The sequence below is a fragment of the Rhipicephalus microplus genome, unplaced genomic scaffold (genome assembly GCF_043290135.1).
Source record: "Rhipicephalus microplus isolate Deutch F79 unplaced genomic scaffold, USDA_Rmic scaffold_13, whole genome shotgun sequence".
NCBI lineage: Eukaryota > Metazoa > Arthropoda > Arachnida > Ixodida > Ixodidae > Rhipicephalus > Rhipicephalus microplus.
In genome coordinates this window covers 38,292,184-38,305,863 of record NW_027464586.1, presented here as the reverse complement: position 1 = coordinate 38,305,863, position 13,680 = coordinate 38,292,184, and the positions used below count along the sequence as shown (strand labels likewise).

General features: G+C 47.1%; 1 long non-coding RNA gene across 1 annotated transcript in view; it reads left to right on the top strand.

Moving 5' to 3' along the window:
* Positions 1 to 1,858: 1,858 nt before the first annotated feature.
* LOC142784071 (uncharacterized) overlaps positions 1,859 to 13,680 on the top strand; it is a 163,604-nt gene continuing 151,782 nt past the window's right edge. The window contains exon 1 of the long non-coding RNA XR_012888600.1: positions 1,859 to 2,151. This is a non-coding gene — a long non-coding RNA (uncharacterized LOC142784071). The remainder of the gene's footprint in view (positions 2,152 to 13,680) is intronic.

Sequence of the window (13,680 nt, the reverse complement as noted above, 5' to 3'; positions counted from 1 at the left end):
CTTCTGCTTGGCCGTGTCGATCTAGCATTCTAAAAAATTTTACACCATAAAAGGTGTAAAACGGGTGTACGCTATAAAATCACCCCTTTTTACGCCCCATTTTTGAAATTTGAAATGTTCGTAATTAAAACACCCTCAAAACACCCCATTTACACCCTTATATTTGGGGTGTAATGAGCAGTGTTACAAATAATTGATTGAATGTGGGGTTTAACGATCCAAAACCACCAGACGATTATGAGAGACGCTGTAGTGGAAGGCAGCGGAAATTTCGACCACCTGGGGTTCTTTAACGTGCACCCAAAATCTGAGCACACGTGCCTACAAGACTACAAATGCACATTTTCGGGCCGTTTTGCTTATACTGTTAGTATACATTAACCAACTTGATACCAGCAAGGCTCCCACTACTAGCTGCTTGCGAGTCTAGTAATGAATCGAAACAGAAAGTAATGTGATCGAAATGCAGTTTTCATCGATAAAGCACGCAAACTACTATAAGATGGAAGATACATTAGGAGCGACGCTTGTTCAATAGAGTAAGGGCCAATTCTCCTGTACCTGTTTCTTTCATCTGTGTCATTTGCGTGATTGGTCAACACTCATGAAGTACACTGATTTACCTGATCAAGCTAATGTTGCGCTCATTGGTGTAGCCATGCATAGAACACTCCCCCTTCCCTCCGTCCCCCATAAGATCGAAGCTTTTAAAGCTGGACACAAAACAACCACCACCTCCCAAAAAAAAAAAGACAGCTGAGTTGTTTAGCCATAACCACCACGTCAGCAGGCCATCAGGTCCCTTAAAAACGAATATCGACTTCCTGTATTTTTAGCAGGCACGTTTTATTTAATTACTGTAGCGAATGTTCATCTTCATGTGTCCTTAAGAGTGCGTCATGGAAATTAGGAAGAGGACACCGACCATAAAGAAAAATGCAGAATAAGGACATTTCGGTGACCTTGACGAAGCCTTGCTCACATTGACGGGAGCCTTGTGGACTAAATTGCGAACAAAGCTCTCCTCAGGGGAGCAGAAACGCATTCTCTAGTTGTCTCTCTCTCATCTGCGTTTTTTTGTGGATCCTCTTCTTTTAATTTATGTAAATTCCCCAGCAGACGTGCTTCGGTCAAAGCCTTGACTTTGTAGGTAGTGAGAAAACAGCATTGATGAAATATTCTCAGCCGTGGTCTTGTTCCAAAGACTGCAAGCTAAGTCCAAAAGTATTGCCGCAAAGTGAAGACAGAAGTAGTAATTAACAGGTTGAGAAAGTAGCAGCACGTCAGTATTTTTATTTACTGCGTGCCAGAGCGTTCGTCTTCTTTCTTGTTATTGCTTGCTGCATAAAAGCGTGCAGATGCGCGTATGCGCTGTCGTCTTCGTCTTCCTAGCAGTACGCACGTGGCAATATGTTCTCATCGAATAGTGTGACGGCCCATGCATGCAATGTTGCAATGTATTTACCGAAATGAGTGCTGATAAATTATCGCCTGCGTGACTTTGAATGTGCAGTCCATGAAGACCCATAGAGCTAAGCAGAAAGCATCAGCCTAGCTTTTTTACCAAAATTCACTACATTAGGTCGGTGAAGGTGCGCAATACATTGCTCCTGAATATTACAAATGCGCGTTCTGACTAGTAACTCGTGCTGGCCGCACTGCACCGTCACAAAGTTCACTGCGATTCAGATGCACAGTTAAAGAACGAGTGTAACGCAACAAATCGCTGCCGCAAAAAAAAAAAAATCAGCGCCCTAGTTATCAGCAGAGGGCCGGAGCTAGCGTTAAACCGCACCTAGCCGGTCTGAGAGCGCCACAAGGCGCCATCAAGTCTCGTTGCCTAGACAACCTTGGCTGCCCGCCTTCCTCCGTGGCTGCCCGGTGTTGCTGCGCGCCGGGCGCACAGCGCGGGAAAGGGGTCGACATCGTCTTACATGTCACTGCGTGTGCTGGCGATAAACCCTCCCGTGTGTGTGCGTGTGGTGCGCGTGGCTTCTCGATCGGTAGAGTTTATTAGTTGGTGTTTAGTTTGAAATATGCCTGCGCTTTGTGCTCCACCAGTGTGTTCTGCCAGTGCTGATTATTGCGAAGGTGCACCATCCTAAAGACTGGACCTGTGGATTCATATTGTGGAGCACTCGATGTGAAATAGTGAGTACCGATCTCACGTTGTTCCGTTCAGCGCTTTGTTAACTGCGTGAGCACCAGAATAACGCCTTCAAAGAATTTTGTTTTCAACTAGTTTACTTAGCGAGAATATTTGTCCGAACTGTTTCACGGGGATGATGGCGAAGTGTGATTGTGGGCAAGTTTTTTGTTTGTTTAGATTGTTTGCAGTACAAAGCAAAGGGAGCGTGCGCCGCTGAGGTTCAGCGAAGAAATTGAACAGATTTTTATGGTCTCCTTCGTTGGCAGCAGTGTTTAGCGGGGCCCGCTCGTGATGCACATCAATTTTAGTTTACTTATTAATACAAGTGTGGGGACAGCGCCTGTTAGCTCTAAGCATCAACCGTATCTAAGACGCATATGCTTGGGCATGTTGGTAGTTTATTTACTCTCTTTTTTTTCTTATTGCACAAAAAGACCGAGAACGAAAAAGAAGGGCGCGGTGTCCATGTCGTTCTTTTCGGTTCTTTTTCGTTTTGTGCGGTAACACTACCGCGATAACTCGGGTTGATGCATCGGGTGACAACACAGCATATTGTTTCGCGTTAGGTGCGCCTCGCGAACTTTGCCTACTTGCTAATATATTCAATTTCGTTAAATTTGTCTTCACTGGTATTTTCGTTCAGCCGCAACGTAGCGTGACACTGCCGACAGCCGTGCCTATGTAGCGGATCGAGCACTGAAGCTGGACTTTTGTTTGAACAGACTTTTAGTCTGTGTGTGTGGTCGAATTGCCTACTTGAACAGCGCAAACGCTTGTTTGAACATAACTGTTAACGTTAGAGCACATTTTATTCAGATTGTTTCCATCATGTGTAACTTTCAAAATTTTCTTGTTATTCAGAGTTTAATTGCCATCGCCTCGCTTTGGTGTTTAACTTCGCTAAGTACTTCAGATGTTAAAGGTATTGGTACGCACAAGGAGGACCAGGACGTATACGGCTGAAGGGGGCCGTTTATTTTGGTCGCGAAGAGAAGCGCCCGAGCGGCCGACAGGTTGATGATCGCAGTGTCGTCGTCTTCTCTCTTCCTCCAGCTTCGGGCAGCCAGCCTGTTCACCCATCTTCGTTTTCTTCCCAGGCATGCGCAACATTCCTCCCCTCGCAGACGAAGCCCGCCGGGCGAGGTAACTGATTCATTCACCTTTGTGTGTACAACTTCAGTCGAGCGACATAGACTGCTTGGATTTTAGCGCCTCTTCTACCACTTCTCGTGAGGCGAGCTATTGTGTATGTGACTTCCGTGATTTTGTCGAGAACAACAAACGGTCCGTCGTTTGTGGCCAACAATTTTGGGCATAATCCGCGTCTTCGTACCGGCGTCCACAGCCACACTAAGTCGCCTGGATGGTAAGTTACAGGCCGGTGGCGGACGTCATAGCGTACCTTCGATTTTTCCTGTGATGCCAAAGTGCGTAGACGAGCAATACGACGCGCCTCTTCTGCAAGGCAGAGGATTTCGGTGACTGAGAGGTTCTCGTGCGCCGAGAATGGCAAAACTGTGTCGAGTGTGTGCCGTGGCGGTCGTGCACACATCAAGAAAAAGGGGCTATAGCCTGTTGTCTCGTGCTTAGCGGTGTTGAACGCGTACGTTATAAACGGTAACACGTCATCCCAGTTCTTGTGATCGGATGCCACATGCATAGAGAGCATGTTTACAATTGTTCGGTTGGTGCGCTCCGTGAGCCCATTTGTTTGCGGATTGTATGGCGACGAGTAACGAAGGCGGGACTCGCTCAATCGAAGCAGCTCTTCTACTATATCTGCCGTAAATTGTCGCCCACGATCACCGATAATCACGTGAGGTCGGCCATGTCGGAGGATAACGTGCTTCAGCAGGAACACAGAGACGTCGCTGGCAGTTGCGGTTGGTATGGCCGCCGTCTCGCAGAAGCGCGTGAGGGAATCGACACATACAATTATCCAGCGATTGCCCTTAGCCGACTTTGGAAAAGGGCTCACGAGGTCAATGCCCACCTGTTAGAAAGGTGTTCTTGGAGGTGGCAAGGGCTGTAGAAGACCAGCCGGAGCAGTAGATGGGCGTTTGTGGCGTTGACACTGTGTGCCGCTGGCCACATACGCCTCGACTGACTGTCGCATTCCTGGCCAATAAAAGCGTTCCTTAGCACGGTAAAGCGTCCGCGCAGAACCTAAATGTCCGGACGTAGGATCGTCGTGCATAGCACCTAAAATCGCTGTCCGAAGGCTTTCTGGCAATACCAGGAGGAAACGTGCACCAGGGCTGGAAAAGTTCTTCTTATATAGGAGTCCGTTGCGTACACAGAAATGGCATGCCGTAGGAGTTGTGAAAAGCGATGATAGCCTGGTGTCCTTTCGCTGTTCATCTTTGAAAGTACTGAGGTCGGGAAACTTTGGTGACACAGAAGCTATGAGGTGATCGAGGTCATCGGCGTCACACTCTGTAGTGCTCAGTGGCATGCGCGAAAGGCAATCTGCGTCGGTGTGTCGTCGACCACTTTCGTACGAGACTATGAAGTTATACCCTTGGAGCCGAAGTGCCCAGCGCGCCAGACGGCCGCAAGGATCCCGAAGGTTGACGAGCCAGCACAATGAGCGGTGGTCGGTGACGACTGTAAAAGGGCGTCCATATAGGTAAGACCGAAACCGCTGAATCACAAATACTACCGCGAGGCATTCTTGTTCCGAGACAGTGTAATTCTGCTCGGGCCTACTCAAGGAGCGACTTGCGTATGCAATCACGTGCTCGCGGTTACCATAGCGTTGAACTAGGACGGCACCAATTCCTATGCCGCTGGCATCTGTGTGCAGTTCGGTTGGAGCTGATGGGTTGAAGTGTTGAAGAACAGGCCGCGACGTCAGGAGGAACTTCAGTTGATGAAAAGAGGAGTCGCACTCCGGAGTCCACTCGAAGGGAGTATTCTTCTGTAGCAAACATGTCAGCGGATACGCAACATCGGCAAATTTAGGTATAAAGCGGCGAAAATAGGAGCAAAGCCCCAAAAAAACTGCGGAGCTCCTTCACGGAGCGCGGCACATTGAACGTTTCAACGACTGCTGTCTTCTGGGGATCTGGACGGATGCCCTCCTGATCGACTAAGTGTCCGAGAACAAGGGTTTGTCAGTCTCCGAAGTGACATTTATTTGAGTTAAGAACAAGGCCAGCGTTTCTTATGCAAGTCAGTACAGTATCCAGACGTGCATTGTGTTCGCTGAAGGTGTGGCCAAAGATGACGACGTCGTCGAGATAGCACATGCAAATGCTCCACTTCAAGCCACGAAGAACAGTGTTCATAAATCGCTCGAACTTGGCCGGCGCGTTGCACAGTCCAAATGGCATCACGTTGAATTCAAAAAAGGCTGTCAGGGGTTACAAAGGCTGTCTTTTCTTTATCTTCAGGATGCATAGGAATTTGCCAGTAGCCCGATCTTAAGTCTACAGAGGAAAAGTAAGAGGTCGAATGCAGACAGTCTATGGCATCATCAATACGTGGAAGTGGGTACACGTCTTTTTTCGTTACAGCATTAAATCGGCGATAATCGACGCAAAATTTCCAGGATCGGTCTTTCTTTTTAACGAGAATTACTGGAGCTGCCCATGGACTTACCGACTTTTGAATGATACCGTTTCAATCATTTCGTTCACCTGCTCATTAAGAATCCGCCGCTCGGATGGCGAAACACGGTATGGCTTTTGTCTAATCGGATTGGCCAAACCCGCGTTGATAGTGTGACATGTCCGAGAAGCAGGGATGAGGGGCGCTTTGTCTTTCTGCGCAAAGTCGAATGCAGAGACGCGCTTCGAAAGTACATTGACCAATGTTCGGCGTTCACTTGTGCTCAGCGACTTATTGACCATTGACAGAAGAGCCGTTTCAAAACTGTGGCTACGATGCTCTTTCGGCGCATCGTAGTCATTAGTAAGGCCACCAGTCGGTCACCAGTAAGGCCTCGTGTTGTCCACTGACGACGGCTAACTTTAGACCATCTGGTAACATCACGAGTTCTGTAGAGCAATTGACAGTCCATAAGCCCGCGCGTCCACGTCTGATCGACAGCACACAGTGTGGGATCAACACATTCTTTTTCATGCAGTTGGTGTACACTGGTTCTACGTTGGCATCAAAGTTGGCGGAATAGCTGCCGCTGCAGCCAACAGGTACACGAATGGTTGATAACGATGGTATGATAGTGTCGCCACAGACGCACAATGCCGTCTCACCATTCACAGGGTTTTCCAAGAGTGCTGGCGGAACGTGATCACTCAAGACTATTGTCCCCGTGCGGCAGTTGACAGTCGCATCACACTCCCTCAAAGAGTCCATACCCAAAATAACATCATGTGTCACGTGCGGAATAATCACGAACTCCGTTGGGATAACGCAGCCTCGGAGAAACACGTCAGATTGACACACACCAACAGGATGCAGTGCCTCACCACTCACTCCGCAAAACTTCAAAGCTTGATTCCACTTAAATAAAACCTTCCGCCCCAAGGTATCTTTAAAACACGCACTCATGACCGAAATGGTTGCCCCCGTATCCACCAAAGCCATCACAGGCACATCGTGAACAAAAACACGTACTTTGTTCTTGAGCATCAACACAGGAGGTAATTCTGATATTAGCACGTCTCCGGCGACCTCACCTCCATTGGCCGCGCTTGCTAGTTTTCCTGTGGCAAAGGAGACGTGTTGCGACGCCGTGGTGAAGCAGAACGGGGAATACGAGGCGGTGGAGGCGTCAAGCTCCTGTCAGATGTAGGGGAGTGGTTCCGGAAGCTGCATGTCCAGTAGTCTTCACAAGGCAGCAGGTGTGTTGCCCTAGTGTCGTCGTGCGGTCGATCAGACGATTGTGTGGAGTGTTGTGGTGGGCCATAGTACGTTGCTCGCGGGTCGTCGCGAAGTCGTTCGCAAGGTCGTGCAAAGTGTGGTGGGTGGGGCTACACGTCGACGGTCGCAAAATCGCGAAATATGTCCTGGAACACCACAGGAGTAGCAAAACATGAGAGGTCGAAATCCTGTTTGTTCGTCAATGAATCGAACATCGTCTTCCCTGGCGTAGTGGTTTGGTTCGTCCCGTATATCATAAGGATAGACCGGGCGTCGCGAAGAAGGCGGACGCCGAGGGCGCCGGTCATGACGAGGAGCAGGCAAGCGTGGTGCTTTCCTTGGTTGTGGGGGTGCGCTGTAATCAACAGCTGCTGCACTGACTATCGATTGCCAAGGGGTCGTAGAAGGTGGCGGCGCAGGCACAGCCTCACGTGGCAGATATACCGTATGTTGGTCGTTTATAGAGTGGTGATGAACTGCTGAGTGTGTCTGTTCTCAATAGCGAAGAAGTTCTTCGCGAACGATCTGTGGAATCGGGGAGGTCAGGTCTGGGCAGGAGCTCGCGTCGATGCTGGCAACCGTTGTAACATTTGTGAGCCGGCCGAACTTTGGAGCAATCCTGCGCATTTTCAGCTGTTTGAAAGTTCGGCAATGCCGAATCACGTCAAACATCGAGCTCAGGTGCTCTTTTCCGATGGGAAAATTATAGACATCTTCGGCTATGCCTTTCAGCAAATGCCCTACTTTGTCTTCTTCTGATATCTGATCATTGACCACCTTGCAGAGCTTCAGCACATCATCTATATACGTGGTACGTGTATCTCCTGGTAGCTGCGCGCGTTGAGACAATGTTTGCTCAGCCCGCTTCCTTTTGATGCTCGAGTCGCCGAAACACGCTTTCAGCTCCGCAACAAAAACGTCCCACGTCGTCAGTGTGTCCTCGTGGTTGTCGTTCCACACAAGCGCAGTATCCGTAAGGCAGAAGACCACATTACTGAGCTGAGCGGCGGCATCCCAGCCGTTGGACTTGCTGACTCGCTTGTACTGGACGAGCCACGCGTCGACATCTTCTCCCGATTTTCCTCCGAAGGTTAGTAGGGCTCGGTAGTAGGGCACGGAACCCACTGTAGTTGGCCTTGAAGCGTTAGATGAGGGATCTTGGGCCATTACGACCGGCGCAGGCGGGAGTCCGGCAAGGCGGCACCTGCGGCGAAGTCCTGGAAGTGAAGCTCCCGTCGTTGGATTTGTCTTACCCAGCACCTCCACCAATCTGTTACACACAAGGAGGAGCAGGACGTATACGGCTGAAGGGGGCTGTTTATTTTGGTCGCGAAGAGAAGCGCCGGAGCGGCCAACAGGTTGATGCTCGCAGTGTCGTCGTCTTCCCTCTTCCTCCAGCTTCGGGCAGCCAGTCTGTTCACCCTTCTTCGTTTCCTTCCCAGGCATGCGCAACAGTATTTTCGCTATGTGAAGCGTATTATTAGTTTTTTGTTGCACAAAAACACTTTAATAATGTTATACATACTGCACGGTATCTAAGCATGTGTTGCAGCCAAAATATAAGACTGGGCAGCATATCTATCTGGGAACACAACACGCACAGCCACTGAACAGTCTACGCTGCATCGGGAAGGAGTTGTGCTTTCTCACCCTGACAGCTGGATTGAAACAAATGACCCTAATTTAGCACTATGCAATGGTCATTGAAAGAATGTAACAGGGTCACTTTATTCGACACTTCCCAGCCAATTTTTCGGCTATGGTAATTGTGTTTGAAAAAAAAATCGTGCTGATTTAATGCACTGAAAAGAGTGAACTGCTTGAATATTTTGGAGAGAAAAAAGTTTTTGGTCACGTGGTTGCCTTTCACACTTTGCAGACTGTTGTTTGAGTGTTGTTTGTGAAAAAAAATATTTTACAAGTTCTGCAACTTTTTTTATACCAAGTTTGGTACACGTTAAGTAAAGGGGCTCATTTAAGGTGTTTGAAACTCAGCCATGACAATACAAATTTTCGACCACGTACGTCTGCAAGAATTAGCAAAGTGTGTTATGTTTGCATTTTCTCATTGCTATACTGCACTTTGTATGAATATCTGAGCTGTGACTAATTACTTCACAGAAAAGAGATTTTGATGAAAAATTATTTTTAGACATCTTAAGCTGTTAACCTCTACGAGAAAAGATCACCCATTTCACAGAATTGTCATTTTTGTCCATATTGAGACGCAATTTGCACCATGTGGTGGATCAATTGAAAATCACCTTTTACCTAAATTGAAAGCTAATAAACAGTTCTTTGTATGTGACAAGTTTCATCATTACAATTTCTATTTCAAAGAATAAAATATATTTTTTTAATTTTCCCATCAACGACAATGGAGGACTTCCAGGCATCGGCTGTCGTATGACCAAATGGCAAATGGGGAACTTAGAACTTCAAAAATCATTTAGGGGCAATGCTCTTGAGGCCGTGGGTCGTTCCTTCCTCTGTAGTCGTACTATTATTATGTAGCCACTTGATGAGTTGCATAGTAGATAGCGTTAGTGGTTTTCACAGCATACACGGACAAAATGATGATTCATGGGGCGAATTGTTCGCCCGTACATTTGTGCTTTTGTCCGTTCGTCTGTGCATCCATCCGTCTGGGCTTCCTTGTTTCGATCTGTCTCTGAGTCCGTCCGTCTTTCTGTTCGTCCATACTGGCGTCGGACTGTCTGTCCATCCGTTTGTGCGTCCAGACGCTTGATGACTTGAGCCACTTGATGAGTTGCACAGTAGATAGCGTTAGTGGTTTTCACAGCATATACACGGACAAAATGATGATTCATGGGGCGAATTGTTCGCCCGTACATTTGTGCTTTTGTCCGTTCGTCTGTGCATCCATCCGTCTGGGCTTCCGTGTTTCGGTCTGTGTCTGAGTCCGTCCGTCTTTCTGTTCGTCCATACTGGCGTCAGACTGTCTGTCCATCCGTTTGTGCGTCCGGACGGACGAACGCTACGCCCCACTCATCATCATTCACTCCGTGGATATGCTGTGATCTTTTTCTCAAAACATAAATTGCTATGACAAAATTTGGCACATGAAAAGAACTGTTTATTTGCTTCGATTTAGGTACAAAGTCTATTTTAATTCAACCACCACATGGTGCAAGTTGCGTCTCAATATGGACAAAACAATTATTTTGTGAAATTTGCGATTTTTTCTCGTAAAGTGTGACAGCTCGAGAGGTCTGAAATATTTTTTTCCTCCAAATATACCTTATGTGGATTAAGCATTCACTCCTCAGATATTCATTCAAAGTGCAGTATTGATATAGAAAATTGCAGATATAACACATTACGGCTAAATTGTTTGGGGCGTATGTGGTCAAAAATGGTAATATTACTGAGCTTCAAACACTTTACGCAAGCCCTTCACTTAAATTGTAGACCAAATTTGGCACGGAAGAAGGGGTACTTATGAAAGAATGTTTTTTCACAAACATCCAGACGAGATTCCGGGAAGTTCAGGAGGCAGCCACGTCACCAAAAATTATTTGTCAGCGAAATATTCTAGCAGTTACCCCTTTTTAATGCAGTAAAATCCGCGCAATTTTTTTATACATTTGCGGTCGTCAACAAAATGGCTGGGACGTCTGATGTGGAATGACCCAATAGCCAATTCTTCCATTATATAATCGTGTCATTGTGAGTCAGTTCAAGAACACTAGTAGCATTTGCATTTTATTACGTAACAGTACATTACTTAATTTTACAAGTTACCTGCACTGAATACCTTCTCAATGCGCATACCGTCATGTATGTTAAGTGGCATTGTGCTTTTGTGCAATACAGATAAAATATGTATGTGTTGTTGCGCGTCGTACTGTATTCCTTTTAATAAACTAATCGAATGAGTACCATGGTAGATCTGCAGAAATAGAGATGCAGCTGTGTTGATGCATACTTAAGCATAGAACTTGATATTCACTTAGTTTGGTCGTTGCATGCAGCTAAGGGAACAATATCAACTTGGAGCAGTACCCTTTCATTTGCCTGCGCGAACAAGCTGAAATGGTAAAGTAAGGTTCATATACGGCACGAAAGGTATAATGATTCTGCCACAGCACGCTTTTTATGGCGTTTATTGCTCAGCATACCTTTTATAGCATTTCTCACTGCAGTGGAGCACGATGCCACTGAATATGCTTGCTATGCACTCAATTTATACTTACACATAAGAAGGCAGCTGGTTATGCATGGTTCATACTGTATGTTGCACTCATTGTGAAAATTCAGTCATTGTTCTTTGTGTATTTATTTTAGGTTTCCAGGATTGAATTTCCTGTACAAAAAGAACAGCTTTGCCCCACTTTTCTCGAAGGCACCAGTCATCTTAGCTGCTGAAGGTGATTGTGCAAGCAGCAGTGACGAGTGGTTTTGCAGTTAGAAGTACCCACACTGACATTACATTATTACAACCTCAATTACACTACCTTGTCGAATGTTCTCTTTTTAATGTCGAAATTTATACTGCGAGATGTAATATGTTGTAAATGTGACTCTACAAACTCGCTCACTATTTCTATGTGTTTTTTTTTCATTGTATAGTTGTCAATCAAACGTCATACGTCTCAGTCGTTTGCCCGACTAGTGCAAATGTTTTTGAAAGTTGTGGAGATTTACTGTATTTAAAACAATGAATTTTTAGTATAGAGAGAAAGAAACTTGGTCACGTGACATACTTCAAAATTTTGCAGAATGCCATCAGAGTCCTGTTTGTCAGAGTTGCAGTTTTTCTATAATATAGGTAGATGTTAATATATGGGCTTAATTGTTTTTTGCTTCGGCGTTTTGTTCGGTTGATTCTTACGCTACAGGTTTCTGCTTGCACTACTGTGGTGTAATGCGTGTGTGTGTGTGTGTGTGTGTGTGTGTGTGTGTGTGTGTGTGTGTGTGTGTGTGTGTGTGTGTGTGTGTGCGCGCGCCTTCCGCGTCTTTGTCGTTTACGGCCCAGTCTACGTACACATATATACACTGGTCTCGTGCAGCTCATTCAAGACCATGGCACTTTATTTTGTCAGCCACAGAGAAGGTTCATATATGCTTCTCCCTGAGAACAATTGAGGCTTGGGCCAGTTGGTGATGCATATTTAATGGTATGAAGTGCCATGAACGGCTCTCCTCAACACACAAGTCTAAGCGTCACCTCCTGTGTCTCTGCTTTTGTTGCCCATTAATTGCGCTTCATTTGATCAAGTATGCTCATCTATATAACTGCCAGCGTTTCAAGGGGGTTTTCAGTGTACACCCCACTCGCATGGGTGTAGCTTCATCCAACACCCATAGTTTAGGGGTGTTCATAAATACCTACTAAAGTAGGGTGGAACGTTTCTTTACACCCTACGGATCAGGGTGTTTCTATGCATCTTATTGTTTAGGGTGTTCCTAGACACTCTAAGAGGGTGTTGCTTATGGTACAAAGCAAATACACCCTTATGAGTGTAAAAATTTTTAGAGTGCACAGCAGGGTCACCCATTCTTCCCATGTGGTCAGTGGCTGTGGGCCCCACGAGGGAGGGTCCGCTGGACATTCGAGGAGGATGTAGGTAAGGGAAGCGTGGGGGTGAGCAAATTGAGCACAGGATGGGGAGTACGCTCCTGGGTAGATGTGGGAAAGGAAATAGGGGGAGGGATGCTTTTGGGTCTGGAGGCGACGCCATAATATCTGGTGAAAATTGTCCAGGGATCGGGGGGGAGGGGGGATGTGGAGGGTATAGCTGGCGTTCCGCGCGGTATGGTTCAATTATCTCGCTGAAAGAATCTATGCACTCCCTGGAAGAGCCCGGCTCGGAGTCCGCCCCCGCCCGGTTGATGAGACCTCGGGCATGGTCATTGGCAGCTTCGTTGCCCGGATTTACAGAGTGAGCAGGCACCCAGATCAGATCCACATGGTGGGCCAGATATTCGGGGGGGGGGCAAGCTGAGTATGCCGAAAACGGTCCCATGGACTCGGCCTCGCGCAAAATTTAGAATTGCGGTTTTAGAGTCGGAAAGGACAAATCGGACATCAGTTCAAGAGAGGACTAGTGCGATCGCCGCTTCTTCCGAGGATTCCGGGTTGGATGCAGGAGTTAGGCGAAGAGTTGCGATGGAGTGGAGTGTACAATAAACGACTGCAACTGCCGCGTAATCGCTCTGCAAGATGCATTCACCCATACGGAATCCTCCTCAAAACCGTAGTATTTGTGCAGAGCTTTTGCACGGCCCTTGCGGCGGGCCGAATGGTACGTAACGTGGGTGTTTTTAGGGAGAGGCTTTATAGTGAGCTGTATGTGTATGTGTTGAGGATCTGGTAGGAGTGAGGGGCCGGCTGCTGATATGTGAATGTTGAGGGTGTCAAGTATTTGGCGTCCAGGCTTAGCTAGACGGGTGTATTGGGTTTCTCTGTGGGCCTCTGTCAGGTGGTGTGTAGTGTTATGAAGCCAAAGTTGAAGAAGTTTAGTGGTTTGGGTGCTAGGAGGGAGATGTGAAGCCACCGTGTAATCCTTTCGAAGCATGGCATCTAGGGTGGCTATTTTTTCTTGTCGAAGTCGGAGATATGAGAATGTGTAAAGGAAGCGGCTCAGTGTGAAGGCTTGAATGTGTGGACACAAATCGTGTTCGTTCATGCCATAATGTTTGCCAGAAACTCCGCGGACGGGGTGCGTAAGCGCCTCCGT